Raw genomic sequence first — 22,248 nt, 5'->3', positions numbered from 1 at the left:
GTTATCATGTTAGTTTTACAAAGCCTCAACCTGATTTAAATCAGTTTTTAAAAAATCATGTTCAAATCATGATGTAAACCGATGATCTAAATTGCTCCACCCTGGGTACTAATTTTAGTCTTAGGAATCGAATGTGGATAAAGTAATTTCAGACTCATAACTGGAACCATAAAGATCATCCAGGGTCCCTCCCTATGCAAGCATTTAAAAGGAGCAGGAAGCTGTGTACCTCCATACAGAGCTAGTTAGCCTTGCTGATTGCCTATGTTGGTGATTGCAATCTGATGAGTACACATACTCAGTCCAACAGCTGAGTCAGCTATAGTAACTGACTCAGAAATGACTGGTTTAAGATAAATGCTACTTTTTTCAATCCCTTTCAAAGGCAATTATGTAAGTGTGAAGAGGAGTGCCTCATGAGGTGGTTATATACTTCATACTTCCCTAGGTGGGGAAGCTGCGATTTAGCTAGTACTTTCCTAACGAGTACATGCTCTGTTCTTTCCCCCAGTCCTTCTGACCTTAGTTCTTAAGGTCTTCAGATTTCTTTAAGATGTTGGTAAGACTCTAATACTTCAGGCCTGCAACAAGTGGAAGCCAGAATGTGAACATGGTGAATCTTTTCCTTCTGATAAAGTTTTTTAACTTGCATTTCTCAAATTATATTTTTGGTGTGGGAACATCCTACTAAGTGTTAATGTCATACCTAACAGATAGTGTGGGTGTAGTTTATACTGGTAAAACTGTTTTTCCTATTATTGCTTATTCTGGGCCGCTCTCTCCTTCCAAGTGAAATAAGTTATATGGGCAAAAGTGCAGTTTTGCTGGTATAGCTGTGTCTCTGCTCAGGACTTTTGCCAGCTCAGCGGTGTCAGTCAAAATCACACCTCATCACATCTCTGATCAATATAATTCAGAAAAAGTTTGTAATGTATACCTAAGATCAGCAGTTGCAAATATCCCAGGTGGATGCAACAGTAGATTCCTTAGCAAATGACAAGAATTCATTTGGGAAAGGGTTCCTTCCTAATGGAATAAACAGAAAGGAAGATAAATGATTCCCTCAGAAAAAATATAAAGTGTTGACAGGAGCATTGCAGGCTTCTATTTAATCAACGCAGATTCATCGTAGCCTTTACACAGGCCACAATAGCGTAGTCTAATGCTTCTCAAAAATTCATAGCATGGAACAGATTTTAGTAGAGAGAGATTTGTGAATGACCACTTCTCCTATTCTCAGTTGCAGGAATCACTTCTCTTTCCACTCAAACTGCCAGTTTATCAAAGAGAAGGTTAAGAGGTGGCTTGATCACAGCCTGTAAGTAAGTAGACAGGGAGATATCTGATAATAGCAAACAAAGGCATAATAAGAGTCAGTGACTGAAAAGTATCAGGGGTAGCTGTGTTAGTCTGAATCTGTAAAAGCAGCAGAGAATCCTGTGGCACCTTATAGACTAGCAGATCATGAGCTTTCGTGGGTGACGAATATTCATCTGACGAAGTGGGTATTCACCCACGAAAGCTCATGATCTGTTAAGTCTATAAGGTGCCACAGGATTCTCTGCTGCTTTTAGTGACTGAAAGGTGAAAGAAGAGAAATTCAGATTAGAGACAAGATGCACATTTTTTTTTTAAATTAGGGAAATTAACTTTTGGAACAATTTACAAAGACCTGTTGTGAATTCTCCATTATTTGAAATCTTTACATCAGGATTAGGTATCTTTCTATAAAATATACTGAAGCAGAACCACAGGATGTGGGCTTGATGCAGGAATTACTGGATAAAATTCTTTGACCTTTTATATAGGAGGTCAGGCTAGAAGATCATTGCAGTGGCCTTAAATCTCTAAACATCCCTGTGACAATCACAGCAATTCCTTATTTGGGATCATTATATTGGGAAAGAGTTTTTTGGTAACTGCTGTCTGACCAGCCACTACTTTGTGGACTGCAATTTGTGAACAATAGTCTTTTAGTTTTTTTGGTAAACTACAGATTTTATTTTTGGCTTAAAACATACATCTTTGTTTGCTGGGAATCCTGCATTTTTTTGTTTTTGTTTTTTTTGTTTTCTCCAGCTTGTAGGGGTGTGTGTTCTGTTTTTTTTAATTACCATTATTTCTCTGCAGACCTCTTCCTTGTTTCCTAGTTTAATATTCCAACTGTAGTATTATACCAATATATTACAGATTATAGTACTTCATTTTGTTCCTGAAAGGCTTCTAATGTGCTACTGATTTGGGGACTGCAAAAGCTGTTCTATCTTACAAGGAAAATGGAAATCCCCAAGAGAAATTTTACATGCCTTATTTTGCTATTTTATATAGGCTATAGTTTAGTTCTCAAATTAGCCTATGTTCTGTCCACATTTATATCAGAAACCTGCTACTTACAGATACATTTTAAGTACAGTTATTGCTAATGTTTCCCTAAGAAGTGTTGTCAAAAGATTTGAAGATTGTGAGAATGGTAAATCCATGCTGTTGACTACAAGGGGGCAGTACTCTATTGTATGGTTCTTAGCAATAAAAATTCCTGTTTGCACTGATCAGGGAAACATGGTTGGAGCTACTGTGGTTCTTTGAGGACATAGCCAAAGTGCAAAGTTTTACTTTAGTGTCTTCTTATTTTAATGCCAGTTGTTGGGCTTCTGCATGTGTAAGATACATTTGTTATGAAAGCAAGAGACTTGGACTAAAGTATTTTAAAAATCTGATTATAACTTAATTTCACTGTCCACACAGGCTGGATCATACTTGCTAATAACATGTTTGAGCCACAGTTGAGCATAAGAGTTGTTATAATTAACCTACAAGGCAGGGAGGCTGGTGCCCTTTCTTGCTGCTTTATGATAGATAATCAAGGCCTGAAAAGTTTTAAATTTTATAACAAAAAACCACCTCCCCCACTCCTCTTCTTTTTTATCGTTAGGAATAAAATTCTGTCCAGCCTTGAGGGAATTACGATGAGCTAATTGAAGAACTCAAAGTGGGGACATCACAAGAACCAAGAGCATGAAGGATCTGAGGGGAAAGGGACTTTTACTTAGGTTGTCTAAGAGTGTGTCTACACTGCAAAGAAAACCCATGGCCGGCCCATGGCAGCCAACTCAGGCTCGTGGGGCTTGGGCTCTGGGGCTGCTTCACTACTGTGTAGATGTCTGCGTTTGGTCTGGAGCCCGGGCTCTAAAACTGAAAGGTAAGGAGGGTGTTGGAGTACAGAAGTCTACACAGCAATGAAACAATCCTGCAGCCCAAGCCCCATGATCCCAAGTCAGTGGGCACGGGCCAGCCACGGGTATCTAGTTGCTGTGTAGACATATCCTAAAGGGATGTCTTCACTGCAGAGTTAGCTGAGGTGTTCAGCACCTGTGTATGAGGACCCAGGTAAGCATAGCCTGTTGTGAGCAGCCACACTGCAAAGCCATACCCAAGTGAATGTATCCTCAACAGTGTGTGTTGCTAGGACTTCTGGGGGCACATTCCATGTTTTTTTGTACTATAGTAAATTGAACCTGTCTTTTTTGTTCTTTTCCCAGTGAATTGTGGGAGAACTTTTCTGTCCTTCTGGGCATACAGGGGGAACCGGGGGAAGACATTAGAGGACTCTCAGCAATTGGGAGATTTAGCCTGTGTTCTCACTGCAAAGTGCCTGGGCTACCAGCCTGAGTGAAAGCAGCAGCTGCGCTGTAGCTTATATCTTCACCAGTCAGGCCAGCTAGCCTGGGTTTAAAGCATAACTAAACTCAGGTGAAAGAGTTGTGCGGCTGGGAGTGAGGTTAGGGGCAACACCCAAGGAAAAGCCAAAGTTAACTGTGCAGTAAAGACACATTCTTAAAACTCTGGCTTTGTGTTTTTATTTAATTTCAGTGACTTACTTTATAATTTTGGGTAAGTCATCGCTAAATATTTCACACCTTTGCTCTCCAGTCAAGATGTGAGAGCTCACACATATGTCCTTGAGTCTTCTCAGAGGCCCACTAGTGAAACCAGAGTATATTATCTAACAAGATATCAGCATTTCAAAGGTAGAATATAAAGCTGGGGAAAAGGGAGAGAGTCTTCTGGACTTCCTCCATGTAGCATAAAAGAAGCAAAAGTTATAAGTTCAATTTTTAAAAATATTGCTTGTCACCTTTAAACTCAATTGTTTTCTTAGTGAAGACAGGCCATAACAATGTCAAGCCATAGGATTTGAAGGGATGGAATGTTTCGAGTTCATTACTGTCTTGATTTACTCTACATCTAGGATTACCATCTTTCAGGTTCCCAAAAAGAGGACACTGCCGGGGGCGGTGGAGGGGCAGCTGGAGGAGAAGGTGCAGTTGAAGGGATGTCTACTGGGAGGTGGTATTTGGGCGGTATGGGAAGGATGTGTGTACTGGAGATGCATTTGGGGTGTGCTGGAGGGGTGTGTGTACTGGAGGGGGTATTTGGAGGTGCAGGAGAGGGTATTTGGGGGGTGCTGGAGGTGTCTATATTGGGAGGGGATTTGGAGGGTACAGGAATGAGTATTTGGGGTGTGGGAGGGTATGGGTACCAGAAGGGAGTATTTGGGAGTACTGGGGAGTCATTGGGGATGCAGGAGGAGATGTGTACTGGGAGGGGTACTTGCAGCCTCACTCTCTATGGGGATGGGGGGGCGCAATGGTGCAGACCTGGGACACAGCTCTAGTTGTCCATCAGTGCCTCCTTGCCTCTTCCACTTTCCAGGGCTGGGGGCCAGGGCTTGGGTGGGTGGGAGCGGGAGCGGGCGGCTGCAGTGCAGGGACCAATCCAGATGTGGAGCCAGCTCTTTCTGAGCTGCAGTGTCCACTCTGCAAAAATCTTGGACATTTCCTCTTATTTGAAAAATCTGATCAGTTAGAGGGTGGAGGATCAAAAAAGAGGAAATGTCCAGGAAAACCTAGATGTATGGTAACTCTATCTACAGCTCTTTTGTTAGAATTGTTTCATCTGTGTAGTCCAAAATGGGATTTAAGGGGATGTGACCCAGTTTCAAATCACAGGGGTTCATAAAATTATACTTGGTAATTTGGGACTGGAGTCTAGTTGAAGGGGATGAACAGAGAAGAGAGGTGACTTATCTATAGCACCTTAACTAAAACAGCGAAGCCAAAGCCCTTTGAAGCCATGTCTACACTTGGGGGAAGGTGTATTTTTAGTGTGTTAGCTAAAGCATGTTAACTAACACATGTTAAGACTACAGTTTGCCTGGTCTATACTAGGATTTTAACAGGTTAACTGGTTAAGAATAAAACTAAGGGATGTTAGCCAACACCTTAAAAACACACTTTTGCTAGTGAAGACAAGGCTTTAGTTTGGCCCAGCTCTGATATCCTTCAGCACTTGGTCTCAAAAAGGTTGGTGATTCTTCTGAAGTGGTTTAGAAAAATCGTTCTCACTTTCCCCACTTGCTTTCTTATCTTCTCTAGTAGAGTCTGAGTCCCAGAGTCCCAGAAGGGACTACCAGATCATCTAGTCTTACCTCCTGTATATACTAACCCCCACCCAGTATTGAGCACATCAACCTGGATTAGAATAAAGTATTATAGACTAAAATATTGTGTGCCACAGGCGGAGAACAGGAGGGACTGAAAAGCCCCTGAAATGACAGAATTGATTTGTTGAGATATACTGAGGTGATCCTAGCAAGTATCCAGCTCACCATGCTGCAGAGGAAGGTGAAAAATCCTCCAAGATCCCTGCCAATATGACTTATGAAAAATTTCTTTCTGATCCCAAATATGGCAATCAGTTTGACTGAGCATCTGAAAGAGAATTCTCTTTTCTGTCTTAGAGCACTAGCTTATCCTGTCTGGTGTCCCATCTCCTGATGTGACCATCTTTGATGTTTTAAAGGAAGGGTGGGAAACAACCCCCTAGAATGCATTTGCGTGGGGGAGAGGGGACAGATTCTTTCCTGACCTTGCAAGTAGCTGGCTAAAGCTCTAAACATTAGATTTAGGGGTATAAGACTCAGGACTGGAACTTCCTTGACCACTTAGTCTGGTCCCCCACCATCATAGGCAACTCAGTTATACAATCCCACCGATATTCTAGGTCATCCAAATTGTTCTTGTACAATATTCTGATCCTCCTGTACTGACAGTGCCTCCCAACTTTGTGTCATCAGCAAATTTCATTAACAGTCTTCCACTATTTGTAATAACCTCATTAATAAAACTGTTAAATAAGATCAGTCCCAAAACTGGCTCTTGAGGAACTCCACTAGTAACCACCGTCCAGCCCAATAGTTCTCCTTTAGGCACAACTTGTCTTTTACAATTCTTGTACTAAACCTTATCTACTCCAATTTAACTACACCTCTACCCCGATACAGTGCGGTCGTGGGGAGCCAAAAATCCCTACTGCGTTACAAGTGAAACGCTGTTATATTGGGGTAGCGGTGGCAGGGCTGCAGCAGTGATTTAAAGAGCCCTGGGCTCCAGCTGTGAGGAGCCCCAGGCCCTTTAAATAGCCGGTGGAGTCCCGCTGCTGCAGCCTCATGGTAGCAGCAGCAGCAGGGCTCCAGCAGTGATTTAAAGAGCTCAGGGCTCCCTGCAGCAGCCGGAGTCCAGGGCCCTTTAAATCACCAGTCCCGGGGTAGCAGCGGCAGGGCTCTGGCCACTGCGGGGAGCCCGGGCCCTTTAAATTTCTGGCAAGCCGTGCTGCTGCAGCCCCGGGTAGCAGCAGCAGGGGTCTGGCAGTGATTTAAAGGGCCGTGGGCTCCCCACAGCAGCCGGAGCCCTGGACCCTTTAAAGCGCATATTATATCGGGTCGCGTTATAGCGGGGTAGAGATGTAATTATATCCTATGTGGGACTGTATCAAAAGCTTTCCTGAAGTCCAGATAGATTAGATCTACTGCATTTCTGTCTAAAAAAGTCAGATCTTTTCAAAGAAAGATATCAAGTTAGTTTGGCATGATCTACCTTTGGTAAACCCATGTTGCATTTCATCCCATTTTCCGTTTACGTCCAGATATTGAACTTATTCTTTCAGTTTGCTGCTTGGTGCAGTCCAGGGAAATAGCTTAGCAGACATTGAAGATGTTGGCAAGGGGGTTTCCCTGACTTTTTAATATGATTTTCCTGCTCTGCACACACAGTTTAACAAAGAAATATCTTGTGTACATTTTTGTTACTGTATCAAGTGTCAGGTCTGTAGATATTCAGGGTCTCTCCTCACCTTTTTAATTATAGTAGTTATCCAGTCATCTTGATATCTGTGCATGTGAGAGGGAAAGTGCCTTTGGATTTTGATCCTTACAACTTGTGGCAAGTTAAAATACTTCCATGTGTGTAAACTCCTCACTTAGTGCTCTGCTGATCTGTCATCAAATGCTTATAGGATCCTAAGCAGTATGATCGCTCTAAGATTTTCACTTTTTTATTATTTTGCAGGTTTGTTTTAAATCAGACCTCGCAGCTTGATACAAATAAAACAGATAAAGGTAAGTAGAAAACCAGCTTCTAAAAATGGTATGTAGCAAATCTTTTATCTCTTAATACCTGCTTATAAATAGCCAGAAACACTGGTTTACAGAAATTGGAATAAATTGGTAAGTTAAAGTGAATGTTTACTTGTTTGTAATAGCTTATTTTTCCTCTTCTGAGGTCTAAAAAAAATGAAATTCTTGTGCTGTTTTGTGTTGACTATGTGTTTAACATTATGATGACAAATCTGTCAAATGATCCATAGCCGAGAAAGTAACCTGCACTTGTGCTAGCTATGGAGAACCAAAAACAGTGAAGACTTCATTCATGTGGATTTCTATCTGCAAATTGTTCACATGATTATGAAAAGCTGCCAATGTAGTTTGCTGTGCTACAGAAATATTGTGTAAGTTTATATTTCAGATTTAATTCAGTTCATAGCTCTCTTAACTGGTAGATCGAAAATTTGAGTGGCCACCAGAACATTTAATGTTTTACAAAATGAAATACCAGAGGACATCAGGTTTACCTATGTTCTTTGGTTTTCCTGTCCTCAGGGACTGTATCAGGTGGCATGAGACTGACAGACAAGCTAGTAAGGACTTTACTATAAAGCATTGATATTCTTCAGAGTATTACATGGGCATTCTCAGATAACTGCAAAATATATGTTCTCGAGGAGAATTTTTTTTTCACTGCAGCATTGCCAAAAAGGAACAATTCACAATAAATATTTTCAGATTAAGGAAATTCTAACTAAAGCTGGATTCTAGGCCTCTCTTTATTCATGACATTCTGTTTGTGGAGGATTTCTGTGGTCAGAAAACCTCTCCTATTCCCCATTAAAGTTTGTTAAGGAAATTTAACTTTGAAGAACAAATGATTCACATAATCAGATCTTTTTAAAACCTCTTTTGATTATCAGTTGGCATTCCTTTTTACATTTTTAGGTGTATAGGAGTTTGCAATCAAAGGTGTCCTCACCTTCTTGCGAGGGTGCTCGGTGGGAATTAAGGGACCAAACAGGTGAGTCTCTAAGGCAGTGGGGTTGAGTATTAGGAGTTTGGCCAAGTCTCATGTTAAAGAAGCTTTTTTTCTAGGGCATGTATTCTGAAACATGCTGGAATGAAATGCTGTGTCAGAGCAAACCCTTTCTGACTGTGCAGCAAGTGGGAAATCCCATGGTAAAATAAAGCATGCAAACAGGTTGATTTTTTTTTTTTTTAAACTAAAGATAACTCCTGGGCCAAACGAGTCAAGTGTGCTGCATGATTTTGAACAAATTGATGTGGCTTGAGAGGAATTGGGGGGACAGGTGTAGATAACACCACAGAAGACAGAGTACAAAAAAGTTTGGGTTGTATCAAGAATAACATTTGTAAATATCTATGCTGTTCGAAAGATATCTGCATATATTGGTGACTTAAGAAACATGGGTCACTGGTCAGTAATAGCTAGGTTCCATTACCAAAAATTACCTGTGCACTCAGCTGTCCCTCATTATTAGGGACATCACTCCATTTTAGACCTAAATATACCTACAGTCTTTAGAGATCAATTTGTTACAAACACAGATTTATAAAGTCAAGATTATAGAAAATGTTCTCTGTGGTAATGAAATTAAATTTGAGCCTTTGTAATTTTAATCTCTCTGCATACTACTTGGCCTACTTTTTGCATTACTGCTTGGCCTACTAAAGCATGGCACCTTTGGTTAAGGACTCATTTTTCAAGGAACTTTCTGTGCTTGAAACCTGGTCATGATGGCATTGTATGTACAGAAGCTTCTTCACTTATCTGACTATTTAGGCTCTACATCCCATTTTCTGCTCGCTATTCAACTAACGTAATCTTTGAACCAAATAATGGGTAACTTGCTATTTTGGATGGGATGGGTTTACACATATTGAACTTGCTTTGTTTCTCTGATCTGTGATTAATATGTAGACCTAAAATGAGTTCAAACTGCTTTAAAAATAAATTGAAATGTACATTTTAAAATAGGTTTGAGCTGCTTTGTGTCTTCACCTCTTTTGTCCTAAGATTCTGAAGGAGCCACAGTTTATGGACCTAACAGCACTGGTTGTAGGAGAACACTTCCTACAAATTTGAAATGTCAATTTGTCTACTGGTGTAGGTTTGTGTACTGGAGTAAGCAACTCTGGGCTGAATAGTGTGATCTTCTGTTGTTTGGAGGAAACAGTATAAACAGACAGGTTATTGTATCATGTTAATATTTAGCTAGGGAAGAATGTTTCCAATACACCTCTGCCTCGATGTAATGTGACCCGATATAACATGAATTTGGATACAACGCGGTAAAGCTATGCTCCAGGGGGGCAGGGCTGCGCACTCCAGCGGATCAAAGCAAGTTCGCTATAACATGGTTTCACCTATAACGCGGTAAGATTTTTTGGCTCCTGAGGACAGCGTTATATCGAGGTAGAGGTGTATCATAGTGGCATGAATATGTTTAACACTGGGACTGATGACAATTTCAAGCCGGACTTTAAAAAGTGGAACAATCGGAACTCTGCAAAACTATGCCCACAAAGATTTTCATCTTTACTTCCCAGATTGAGTTTATAATAGAAGAACCATGAATGGGGAGACGATTTTTGTTGGGCCACGTATAGTGTGTATTTAAATCTTTTGGGCCCCTTGTTACCTCTAATCTTCATGCCTGATAATGATTATCTTAACTGCTTTCTTCCTGATTTACAGGGTAGATACAGGTACAGTGTATTAATAGCCTAAATGTGGGGGGAGATTTTTCTTTTCTTTTTGGATACACTGGTGCAGCGATATTGCCAGTGCAGAGAGCACAATAAATCAGTAAAAGAAGAGAAGCTAAACAGATGGGCAAAGATTTTAGGTTGGACAGAAGGAGACAGGTCTGGAGAGGTAGATCTGTGAGATCTCATCATAGAGAGAGTTGAATTTGTGTTTATGTATGGAGTTATTCAGAAGGGTGTGGCGAGAGGAGAGAAGTCACGAAAAGCAGGGTGATAGGACATGGGGGCTGTTGGATGTGCTGAAAGAGAGAAGGTTGTGGTCAGGGAGGGAGAATTCAACAACAGAGAGGCCACTGTCTGGAGACATGTCAAGTGAATGGCCCTTTTGGTGAGTGGGAGAACTGAATCAGGGCTGTAGGTCAAATGAAGAGGTGAGGGTAAGGAAATGAGCAGCTCAGGGGTCAGATGTGTTATCAACACAAAAGCTGAAGTTGCTGCAGATGAGTGTGGGAGACTGAGAAGAGAGGAAGCGAGAGAGCCAGGAATTGAAAGAGCCAGGAGTTGAAATCAGAGGGAAGGCTGACGGGGAGGAGTTGAATGGATGGCAGCTGACAGCAATCTGGAGGGGGAGAGGAGAGGGGTCGGATACAGGTTTATTCAAAAGAGGGAAGATAGATTGGTAAGGGAGAAGAAAGGTTATTGAAAGTGGCAGCAGGATCAGGAGAGAAGAATCTCAATACCCTCACCATGGTCTTAGAGAGTGTGAGAGAAGGAGGGACCTCCATAAGAGGGTGACTGCAGAAGCAGGTCAGACAGAGGGCTCCAGATCTCTGTGACAGCCAGGAGCTGGAGAGAGTGAGATAGGAAGAGGTCCTGAATGACTGATCTTTTAAGAAATGACAGCAAGAAAAGGCTGGAGGAGGTATGGGTGTGAGGTTAGGATGGTAGTACAAGAAGGGTGGAGGTGATGGTGAGGGTGGAGGGAAGGTCACGATTGTGGCAAATGTCATCAAAGATAAGGAGGACAAATTGGATGTGGGACCTAGGTTTGTGCTGGCAGGAGGAGGGGGCAGGTTGGGATGGAGAGGAAAAGAGTAGTTATAGGTGGGAGGAAGAATTGTAGAGGGGTGGAGGTTACCAGGAAAGGAAGAGGGAGCTGGTGGGAGGGAAAGGGAAGAGGCAAGAGTATGAGGATGGGGGCTAGCATGGAGAAGAGGGATGTGGTGTGGGCCATGGTTGAGTGGCAGATGAACAAGACTGCAAAAATACCCAAACCAAACACACAAGATCTGAAGATACGTTCCTGGACTGGCATGGGTCTCTGCTGTCTGGGAAGGATCCCTTGCTATAGACAGAGCTCCCCAGTTGCAGTCCCTGTTGGTTGTAAAGGGCCAGGATCAGGCTGTGGCTCACAGCCTGTTGTTGAGTCCCTGTTTCTGCAGAGTTTTCTACCACCTGCCCCTCTTCTCTGCTTTTTTCATGTCTCATAGCTACAGATTTCTGTATCCTCAAAGGAAATGAGAAATAGCTGGGCCAGCTCTGTCCTTTATGCCCTGGAGGGAGATGAGGGGAGAGTGCGAGGACATCCATAATACAGGTGTGACTCCAGCAGATACTGCTAGCCAAAAAGAATTGGCTCTTTAGCGCATGGTGTGTGCGCACCAGAGTGAAATTAATGTGGACAGCACGTCTTGAAGAACCACTGCTACTGAAGATTATTAACCGTTCTTTCCTAGATCTGTGTCTCAGATTTGGCTTACCTAATACAATGTACAGTAATGACATCAAAATACTTAGCTTGGTATACTTGTTAAATAGCAGGATATATTTACTATAAAGCAGAGAGGATGGACTTGGTGAACAATTAGTGTTCTGTGCGTTCATGTATCCTAAAATTTTGATCGTTGTAGTTTGAAATTGTAGAATTCCAAATTTCCAACTTTTCGTTTACTTGAGCAATAAAAAAAAACAACTTTAAAGTAATACATGTGTTTTTATTTCTTCTGGAAGATTCCAACTAGATTGTGTGTGTATGAGAACTGAAGTATCTGGTCTAGTAAGTTTGAAATATTTTTACAAGCAAACTGATATATGCAATTATTTTACCTTAGACTAAATATAGTCCAAATGCCTCTTGGGCAATGAAGAGAGACATTGGGTGCTCTTATGTATCACTATTCCCTTTGTCTTGTATCCTATTCCTCTTTTACAACCTGGTGTTCCTCTTTTACTGTAAGTAGCACATTGGACATCTGATAGTTCTCAATTTTTTTTCTAAAATAAATTTGGTTCCTTTCCTAATCATTCAGTATGTTGGATAATACTGAAAGGGAACCCTCCCCTACCCCACCAAACTGCCAAATTCTTAGCTCCCAATCTTTACTTTGTTGGCCTTGCCTAGAATTGGCATTTGTTTATAAATTAAAAATACACATGATCATTGAAGAGTACAGCTGTTGAGCTAGGAGCATAAGAAGCAGGCCTCAGGACAGATGCAAAGTACTTCCCTAAATGTTAGTCATTGTCCAGTACTGTAGAGTGTGATAGAAGAGGGAGGGTTTGCCCTTAAAAGGTTCCCTATTGAAAGGCACATCATGAGATTGGAAAGGATAGCATGCTGGTAGTGTGCTAGGGGCCAGAGAAGAAAATAAAAGTGCTGATCATTTCCACCTCCCATTGAGGAATTCCTAATTTAGGGAAGATGGATCTTGATGAGGCAGGGTGAATGGCTTCCTCAGATCATCAGTTTTACTTCACTGTATTTTTAAGTTTATCAATCATATCAATACAGTATCCAGTTACCTATAAAATATTTAACAGAACATATGATTAGGACTGTATTTTTTTCAGTTTGAAAAAATCTGCTTTTGAAGAGCAAAATGGCAAAATTTGGTCATGAATTTTCATGATTGCAATGGTCACTATCAACCAAAGAAAATATCACAAGTAGCTAGGTATGTTTCAGTATACATTGAAGAAAGAATTTTCACTTTTTAGCTTGATGGAACTTCACTTTGAAAAATTTCAAAAATCAGAAGATGTGAAACTTGTTATAAAACCATGACAAACTTCAGTAAAATTGAATTAAAAATTTCTTAAGTTGGCTGTAGGGAAGCTGTACTTTAAGTTCATTCTGTGGCAGCATGCTGTTGACATGCAAATTCTCTATCTTTGTACTCCTGATTTTATCATCTTTCTGTGCATTATATGAAAATCTTTTAGAACTTGTACTTTTGGACTAATGGACAAGCTAACTGCAAAGTTTGACAAGTCTGGGAAATGTTCTTGTCAAGAATCAAATTGAACTGATTTCTTGCATTTCCTGACCAACCTGGTTGTGACCTATAGGCGCTATAACAATATAAATATTAAATAACTTAGATTCTATTCAATCAACTTTGCAGTAAACAAAAAGCTGTTAGGAATTTTGAATATTAATGTTTTCCACTGTGAGAACTCAATTTCACACTACCCATAAAAATCTGTAACTACCGCGAAAATAAGCCTTATATATGACTGCCTGTTGTTGTAGCAGCATGATCAGACAGCTTGAAGAGAAGTCATGAAATAATATCTGCTGAAAAGAGCTATAAAACACTTCTTTGATGTATAGGTTGCAGAAGAGGATAATATAGAAATTCAAGACTATTTTTAAAAAGTTTCAGTAATGGTTGGGTGAGTGCTAGCCTTACATATAAGCCAGCCCTGCCTGGATTGTCCTTTGAAAAGTATGTTCTTGAAAGTGTGTAAGGGAATGTAAGAAATAATAATAAAAAAAGGCAATTTCCCCCTCTCAAAGTTGTTTGACTTTCATTAATTCCAGTGAAAGATATAGACATTTAAACTTTGACAATATACTTGTTGCTCTGGGCAGATCAGAGGAAGACACTGTCTGTCCCCTGGAGCTTAACATCTAAATTCTTATAGAAATCAAAATTTAACAAACTACTAAAATTAAATTTACTGTAACTCTGCAGGATATAACTGCTCTATCATACAATAATAACTTCCAGTATAAATATAAGATTTTAAATTATTTTTGTTCATAGCTATGGGAGTAATGGTTAAAGGCTACAGTAAAAAATACTATATGTAAAAGATTACTTTAGTATTAAAAAAAGCTTTAGTTATTCAGATTGAACGGAAAGTTCAGTTTTGGAACATGAAACAAATGCTCCAATGCATTTTGTCCTGAGCTACTTGCATAGTTTTAATAATTTTTTTTGTGCTCATTTTGAAAAAATAAGTGTTTTCGGTTCTCTGTTTTTTGTGTACTCCGTCAAATTGTTGGTTAAAGATTCTAGTCACCACTTGGTGGCAGTACTTGGCTTCAAAAGGAAAATGGTCTTAATTCTCTTTAAAATTACAGGTTAGAGGATACAGGAATTGTATTAATTTTGTTTTAAAATAGGAAAGAATGGCAATGTGTTCAGAAATGCAAGAGGCTTTTGTTTAACGTAAAGAAAAGCTTTTAATTGTTATGTCCCAAAGACAGTTTTATAGAGAAGTTAGTTAGAATGTTTAAAATGTATAATTAAAGGGATGTGGTTTTTTAATTAAGTGTTTGCTTTGGGCAATGTTTAACTGTAAAGCTAAAGAACTGGTTTGCCCTTCATTGTGTAATAACATATTATTTACCTTAGTGTTTTACTTTTATTGGGGACAGTGTACTTAAAGGAATTCTAACCTACTGTAATTTTACTACTAATATGATAACATTTCCCTAAATGGAAAAGTTTTCATTCAGTTACTTCAATTGAAATAGCATGACTTATTTAATATTTTGGAAATGATGGCTCCAGACAGTGGGACATGGACTACTTTCACCTGTTCCTTTCCTAATGATGTCCCTCATACCTTAGTGATTGCAGCACTTTTTGGCTTGGAGGGAAAACTGCTTTCAGAATTGCTTGTTTCATGAAGACTGTGTGTTTGGAGGGCTGGGGCCTGCAGGGGATGGAGGAAACCCCCTGGGGCAGGCACTCTTATAAAAGTGCCTCCTGTTGGGACAATTCTTGTCTCTTGTAATAGGAACTAGAATTGGCTGTTGCTGTGTGTGCCCCACCAAAAAACCATAAACAAAACAAAAACAAAAACAAATAAGTCTGCCAGAAGAAAGTGCATTCTTTTCTTGCATCACCTTAGAAACTGATATAGGTTGGGTGCCTAACTCCCTTAGGCTCCTTTGAAACACAATAAATCAAGAAGGCAGTCCAGGTAAGCTGTTCTGACCTAGAGGAGGGTATAATCCACAGAACAGTAGTGAAATTTACAGATCTTAAATTGCATGAAATTGAGAAATAATAAATACCTTGAATATTAGAATTATTAATAGAAAATACCAAGTTGCGAGTTGGAAAAATGCAAGTTAATACAGTGGTGGAGGAGTAGTCCCAAACTGAGCAATTTAATGAGACACTCTTTGAAAACACTAATGGTGAAAGAGACCTAGAGGCGATGGTGGGGAATATATTAGGCGTGATTATGTTCATAGTGCCATTGTGTAAAATAATTATCTTCTAAATGCACCTATAATATTGTGTTCAGTAAAGAGGGTTTAACCTGCTGAGGAGACTTAACTGCGGCTGCATCTGGTTGTAGCATCAGTGGACATTTTTTGGCTAAAATTCCTTAATTTGCATAATGCCAGATTTGAGAATGGGTGAAAGTTGTAGATTAAATCTGAGCCTGCAGGGCACATCCGTTGAAGTAGAGTTATAATGGAGATCAGAATGAATCCCCTGTATATCTATATGTATGTTAAAACCTAGAATTTTTCTAGGGACTGATAAAATGTGGAGTTTTAATTTGAGGGGGGAAAAAGGGAAGAAAGAAAAGGCTGAGAATTTTACTGGAAGGGAGGAATGGACAGCAAAAAAAAAAAGTCTACACCAAACATTTTTGTTTGAAATGCAAATACTTAATAAAATGGAATTTTAATGATGAAAAGTTATTTGTAGCCAAAATACTGATCAGTCTGCAGGTTACTCTAGGCATAAGTGAAATAAAAAATATTTGAAGTCTGAATGAAAGGAGCCAGGTGATAATGAGGAAAGGAAAACCTAGATGATATGGTATCAAGGTTTTAGATTTTTAAAGAAAGGATGCTTCGGCATCTGAAATTAGCATGAAGGAAAGGAATTAATCTAGGCAGAGGGGAACATAAGAGAGAGGTTTGGAGGAGAAATCAAGTGTACAAATAAAGAAGAGTTATGAAGGATGGAAGTCAAAATTGACCAGAATGTTTCATGGTCTGGAAGACCTTACAATGGGAGACTTAAGAAGCTTAGTCTATTTATGGTATTGAAGAGATATTTGAGACAACTTGATCATGCCAAGTACATCAAAAGAGGGAGGTTTCCGATGTGAGAGAGCTCTGATAGACAGACATAACAAGATCCAGTTGCATGAAGTTGGAAGTCGGACAAATTCCAACCGGAAAGAAGATATAAATTTTAAATAAGGATTATTAACCAACAGTTTAAGGGTTGTGATAAATTCTCCATCCCTTGAAATATTTAAATAAAAACTGAATAAGACATTCTAGGATTTATGCTCTAGTTCAGCCACAAGTTACTGGGCTCAATACAGGAATAATTGGGCAAAATTCTACTGTCTGTGTTTAGATGGGGGGCAGGGTCAGACTAAATTATGATTGTCCCTTTTGACTTGAAAAATCTGTAAGTCTATCAAATAATAGTGAAGAGAACAAGAGTTTATATTGAGAAAGTGTTACAGTTGATGGAGGTGAGAACTAAACTTAAACACAAACCAGCCCCAAACCATTTGAGAATGGTCAGCCTTTTGGTGGGGGGTGGGTTGAGGTGGAAAATAAATTTTGAATAGACTAAACATTTTTGCTACATAGAAGATTATTCTCCTTTATTCTCTGTGTGCTATTGACATGGAACATTTGAAGCTGCTTCATAATCAAATAATAATTACAATATTTTAAAATATCCACCTGTTGTGTTGTATAAAAAAGACGCTGGATTTTCAAAAGCACTCCACATCCGCAGTTTGAACCACAATTTCAGGAGAAAGGTTAGGCACCCAAACAAAGTGGCCAGATTTTTCAGAAGTGTTCAATTCCTATTTTTTTCAGCGGGCACTGCTGGGTGCTGAAAATGCTTGAAAATCTGGCCGCTATTATAAATACTGAAGAAGTAAAGTTTCTGTTCTGCCAGTCTAATGTCAATTTTGTTAAAAGTAGTGCTACTTAACATTTGAATGCACATGAAAGCAGGAGGCAGCTTTCACAATTCTCTAACATTCTTAGTCTCAACAGTACTTAGATGTATTTTGTACACATCTTTGTATTTTAGTATTAGAATGTAACCCTCAAAACCTTCAACTTCTCTGATAACCATTTGATGATTAGCACTTCATTTGTTTGTGGGATGACACATCTTCTACAAAAGAAAATTTGTGAGTTTCCATGTAATCTCATCAGGGATCATTGGGAAACTAGATGTTTTGGCAGCTGGTTAGAGACGAATGGGGCTTTTGGCGCACACGGTCATTTGAGTTGCCGGGATAAACATATTAGCTAGATGTTTCTACTGAAATGATCAGCAGTGAGAGTTAAAAAATGTTGACCTTTGATTCTGAAATTGAGTGAGGAGGTTTAATCATTGGAGGTTTTTAAGAACAGGTGAGAGAAGCATTTCAGGGATGGTCTAGATTTACTTGGCTCTGCCACAACACAGGAGGCTGGATTTGATGGCTCTTTGAGGTCCCTTCCAGCCTTACACTTCTATGATTTTAATATAATATGCCATAATGCCAAATGGGGGGCAGTTCTTATCTATCTTAAAGACATTGCTTCAAACTGCCTGCAAACTGAGGAAGGCAACAACACTACATAATTTATATTCATTTCACTTTTGAAAGGCTGCCTTTGCTATCATGAAGGCTAGGAACAAAACTCCTTTTAGATGAAAACTTAGATTTTGAAGCATAGTTTGTCAACGAGTGAGTTGTGCAGCGTATTTAGTGGCAATGAAATAAACAGGAAAATGCTTTAAAAAGCTTGTTTTCGCCTTAATTAGTGTTACCCCATAGTAATGGGGTCTTTTTTTTTTTTTTCTAACTTTAGAAAAAATATCCTGGGCTGTGCAGCTGTCAACCCAAATATGTTGTTTTTAGATTAAGGAATTAAAAAACAAACAAAAACCAGAATGAGAGAACTAGGGTGACCAGACAGCAAGTGTGAAAAATCGGGATGGAGTGAGGTGGTAATAGAAGCCAGTATAAGAAAAAGACCCAAAAATCAGGACTGTCCCTATAAAATTGGGATATCTGGTCACCATAGAGAGGACTGAAGCAGGAGATACATGAATCAGCCACCCTGACACTTTGATATCCATATTGTTTGGTCTGCACTGCAGCATGCTCATATTTTTTAAGTGTAAGACCCGAAAGAATTAGAATTATGAGATGGTAGAAGTCTACAGTGGATAGGATTCCATCCCAAGAGGGTGGTTTTTTTCATAGCTCTGAGTGACATAAGTTTTGCCAACATAAGAGGTAGTGTGGACATGGCTTAAGTGAAGATACATTAGGGAGAGAGCACTGACAGAGCAGCTGGAAGAATGGCTGGGATATACTGTGTCCAGGAAAATAGCACTTTATTTCAGGACTAAAAAAATCAAACTAAAATATGTGTGTCCCCTCTCTACCAGTTCTCCCCCAAATGTACATAACCTCTCTGACCTTAGATAGTCTGTATGGTCTTGAACACTGTATTATACTTGTTTGGGGTATATTGTTTTCTTGAGAGAACTAGAGTTCCTAATTTCTTTTGCTGGTGTGTGATGGTGATCAGTTGCTGACAAATACCCCACAAAAATCCAGCTCTTGGTAATTAAAAAAAAAAAAATTTATCTGAGAAATGGAAGCTTTGTATAACATATGGGCTTCGTGTTCTGTAATCTATTAATGTGGCTTTTAAATTATTGAAATTTATACTAAACGGATGTCTCTGCAATAGTAAATGAAACTCTAAAACTGAGTATGTAATAAGCAAAAACTTAACAGCTTTAATGAGTGTTGAATCACAGCTAGAGGAAACTGCTGGTTATTTGCCACTGCAAAAATATATTCATTTTAAAGATAGTCATGTGACAAAGGTGCATACTAAACAAGTTTCAGTGCAGACGAGCAAATTTCCTGTTTCTGGAGTTTCACTATTCTAAACTGAATCCATAGTGTTGATTAGCTTGAGGCTCTCTTACCTTTACAAATAATTTGATTTTCTTAATGGGGCATACAGAATACATGCTTAAGTTGAAAAGAATTAATTCTTTTTACAGTAAAACTTTAAAGGCTCTGACTTTGTTGAGAGTTTCCTGGAGAAAATTTAAAGCAATTGTACTTATTGTGAAAAAGCTGCTTTAGCTGTACTTAACAGCTAGATTTTCTCTTTTCAGGCTTTTAGAAGTAGTTTTCTGTGTTACAGCTAATTTGGTTACCAGTTTATGGTCCCAAGAGGATAGGGATATGTTCTTCAGTATTACCAATCCTAAGCATTCAAATATCAAGATTTTCATGCAGTCCAACTACTGAGGCTTTAAGAAAATCACCAAATACTGAGACTTGTGGTATAATCATGAGTTTATAACACTGTCTCTTACTACTTATGAATGAATAAGGACCAGAAGTCAGTATTTTCTTTGTAAGACAAAATACTCCAAGTTTTCTAAAGAAACCACTTTTTAAATGTTTTAATTAAAAATGCTTTCAAAAATAGTATTTCCGGACGTCTATCTTGCCGTTTATAGAAGCATTCATTCCTCTTGCATTGATTGCTGTATGCATGGCCTGCTTAGAAAATTCAGTGATTCAAATATGGTCTCCCAGTCCTTAGTGAGAATTAGACTATGTCTACACTGTAGGTTGTGTCAGCATAACTTATGTCACTCAGGGGTGTGAATAAAACACCACCATGAGCGACATAAGTTACTCTGACATAAGCGCCATATGGACAATGCTGTGTTGGTTGGAGAGCTTCTCCTGCCGACATAGCTACCACCGCTCACAGGGGCTGGAGTAGCTAAGCTGACAGGAGCTCTCTCCTGTCAGCTTAGAGTGGCTGTATTGGAGAACTTACAGCAGCACAGCTGTATCGGTATTGCTGTGCTGCTGTAAGCTCTCTAGTGCAGCCGTAGCTTTAGGGAAATTCCCCTGCAATTGATACGTGTGGCAATCTCAGTAGAGTCATCAAGCACTGAATACATGTGGAGACCTGATGGTCCCTGACAGAACAGAATTGAACACTTGGGGGGCATGGGGAAGCTTGTGCTGTTGCCATCCAAGCTGTAGTAAAATAGGAATTCAGATTACAGTGTTGTCAATCAGGCGTCTTTCATAGGTACTAAATTCACTATAAAAGTCTTACCGTTAATAATGAAATCATACGATTTTTTTAATAGCCCAGTGAGTTCCTGATCCATGTCTACTTCTACAAATAATACATGAAACAGTATTTTAACAGTACATTTTTGCCATATGCATCGATGTGCTACTTTTGAAACTTGGATTTCATTTTCATTACTAAAAGCAGCAGAGAATCCTGTGGCACCTTATAGACTACAGACGTTTTGGATCATGAGCTTTCGTGGATGAATACCCACTTCATCAGATGAATGTAGTGGGAAATTCCAGGCAGGTATATATATGCCTAGCAAGCAAGCTAGAGATAAGAGTTTAGTTCAATCAGGAGGAGAGGCCTTGTGTCTAGCAGTTGAGGTGTGAAACCAAGGGAAGAACTGGTTCTGTAGTTGACAAGCTTCACAGTCTTTGTTCACCCTGAGCTGATGGTGTCAAATTTGCAGATGAATTGAAGCTCAGCAGTTTCTCTTTGAAGTCTGGTCCTGAAGTTTTTTTGCTGCAGGATGGCCACCTTAAGGATCTGCTATAGTGTGGCCAGGGAGATTGAAGTGCTCTTCCTACAGGTTTTTGTATATTGCCTTCCTAATATCTGATTTGTGTCATTTATCCTTTTCCGTAGAGACTGTCCAGTTTGTCCGATGTTACATGCAGAGGGGCATGCTGGCATTGATGGCGTATTTCATTGGTGGACGTGCGGTGAATGAACCGTGATGGTGTGCCGGACAAACTGGACATCTCTACGGAAAAGGATAAATGACACAATCAGATTAGGATGGCAATATACAAACTGTAGGAGAAGCACTTCAACCTCCCTGGCCACACATAGCAGACCTTAAGGTGGCATCCTGCAGCAAAAAAACTTCAGGACCAGACTTCAAAGAGAACTGCTGAGCTTCAATTCATCTGCAATTTGACACCATCAGCTCGGGCTGAACAAAGACTGTGAATGGCTTGTCAACTACAGAACCAGTTTCTCCTCCTTGGTTTCACACCTCAACTGCTAGAACAGGGCCTCATCCTCCCTGATTGAACTAAACTCGTTATCTCTAGCTTGCTTGCTAGCATATATTACCTGCCCCTGGAAATTTCACTACTTCATCTGATGAAGTGAGTATTCACCCACGAAAGCTCATGATCCAAAACGTCTGTATCTATTAAGGTTGCCACAGATTCTCTGGCCTGCTTTTACAGATAGACTAACACAGCTACCCCTCTGATACTTGATATTCATTATTAGTTTATCTTATTTAAATATTTTATTTAAAATGATGCACAGAGAGAAATTCATGGACTTCTTATTTGTACATGTATATCCTCAATGAAAGGTGAATTTATTTTGTTGTTTGATTGGTTAGTTTGCCATTCCAGAAAGATCTGAGCCTGACGATATGGTATATTTTACCAGTTCAGAAACTTTGGGGGTTTGCACTCCATCACTTTTTCTGTGTTTCTTAAACGGTCTGACTTTTAATGCCTTCTGTCTTGTTCAAAGGATTTTGGTTACCAAATCACATCTAGTTGCAGTCTCCTCTCCTTCCCCAACCCCCTTCTTTGGCCAAGGCAAAATCTGTTTCCTTTTCTGTAAGATGGGGATGATATCTGTACCTCACAAGAGTGTTGTCTTAAGGCATTGTCTATCTGAAAAGTGCTTTGAGATTATCGTTTTCTATTAACTTAATACA

General features: G+C 39.5%; 1 protein-coding gene across 16 annotated transcripts in view; it reads left to right on the top strand.

The window, feature by feature from the left end:
- Positions 1 to 22,248, top strand: part of ZNF644 (zinc finger protein 644) — a 70,826-nt gene that overhangs the window by 22,078 nt on the left and 26,500 nt on the right. For 12 of the 16 annotated variants that reach the window (XM_032778534.2, XM_032778519.2, XM_032778537.2 and 9 more), the window contains one exon: positions 7,407 to 7,456. The gene's annotated coding sequence lies outside the window, so the exon portion shown is untranslated. Of the gene's footprint in view, positions 1 to 2,932; positions 3,200 to 7,406; positions 7,457 to 8,389; positions 8,466 to 22,248 lie in introns of all 16 variants that reach the window. The other 4 variants (XM_032778532.2, XM_032778531.2, XM_075067785.1 and 1 more) reach the window with 3 other exon arrangements.

The sequence above is a fragment of the Chelonoidis abingdonii genome, chromosome 7 (genome assembly GCF_003597395.2).
Source record: "Chelonoidis abingdonii isolate Lonesome George chromosome 7, CheloAbing_2.0, whole genome shotgun sequence".
NCBI classification, from domain to species: Eukaryota; Metazoa; Chordata; order Testudines; family Testudinidae; genus Chelonoidis; species Chelonoidis abingdonii.
This window is presented reverse-complemented; position numbering and strand designations above follow the sequence as displayed.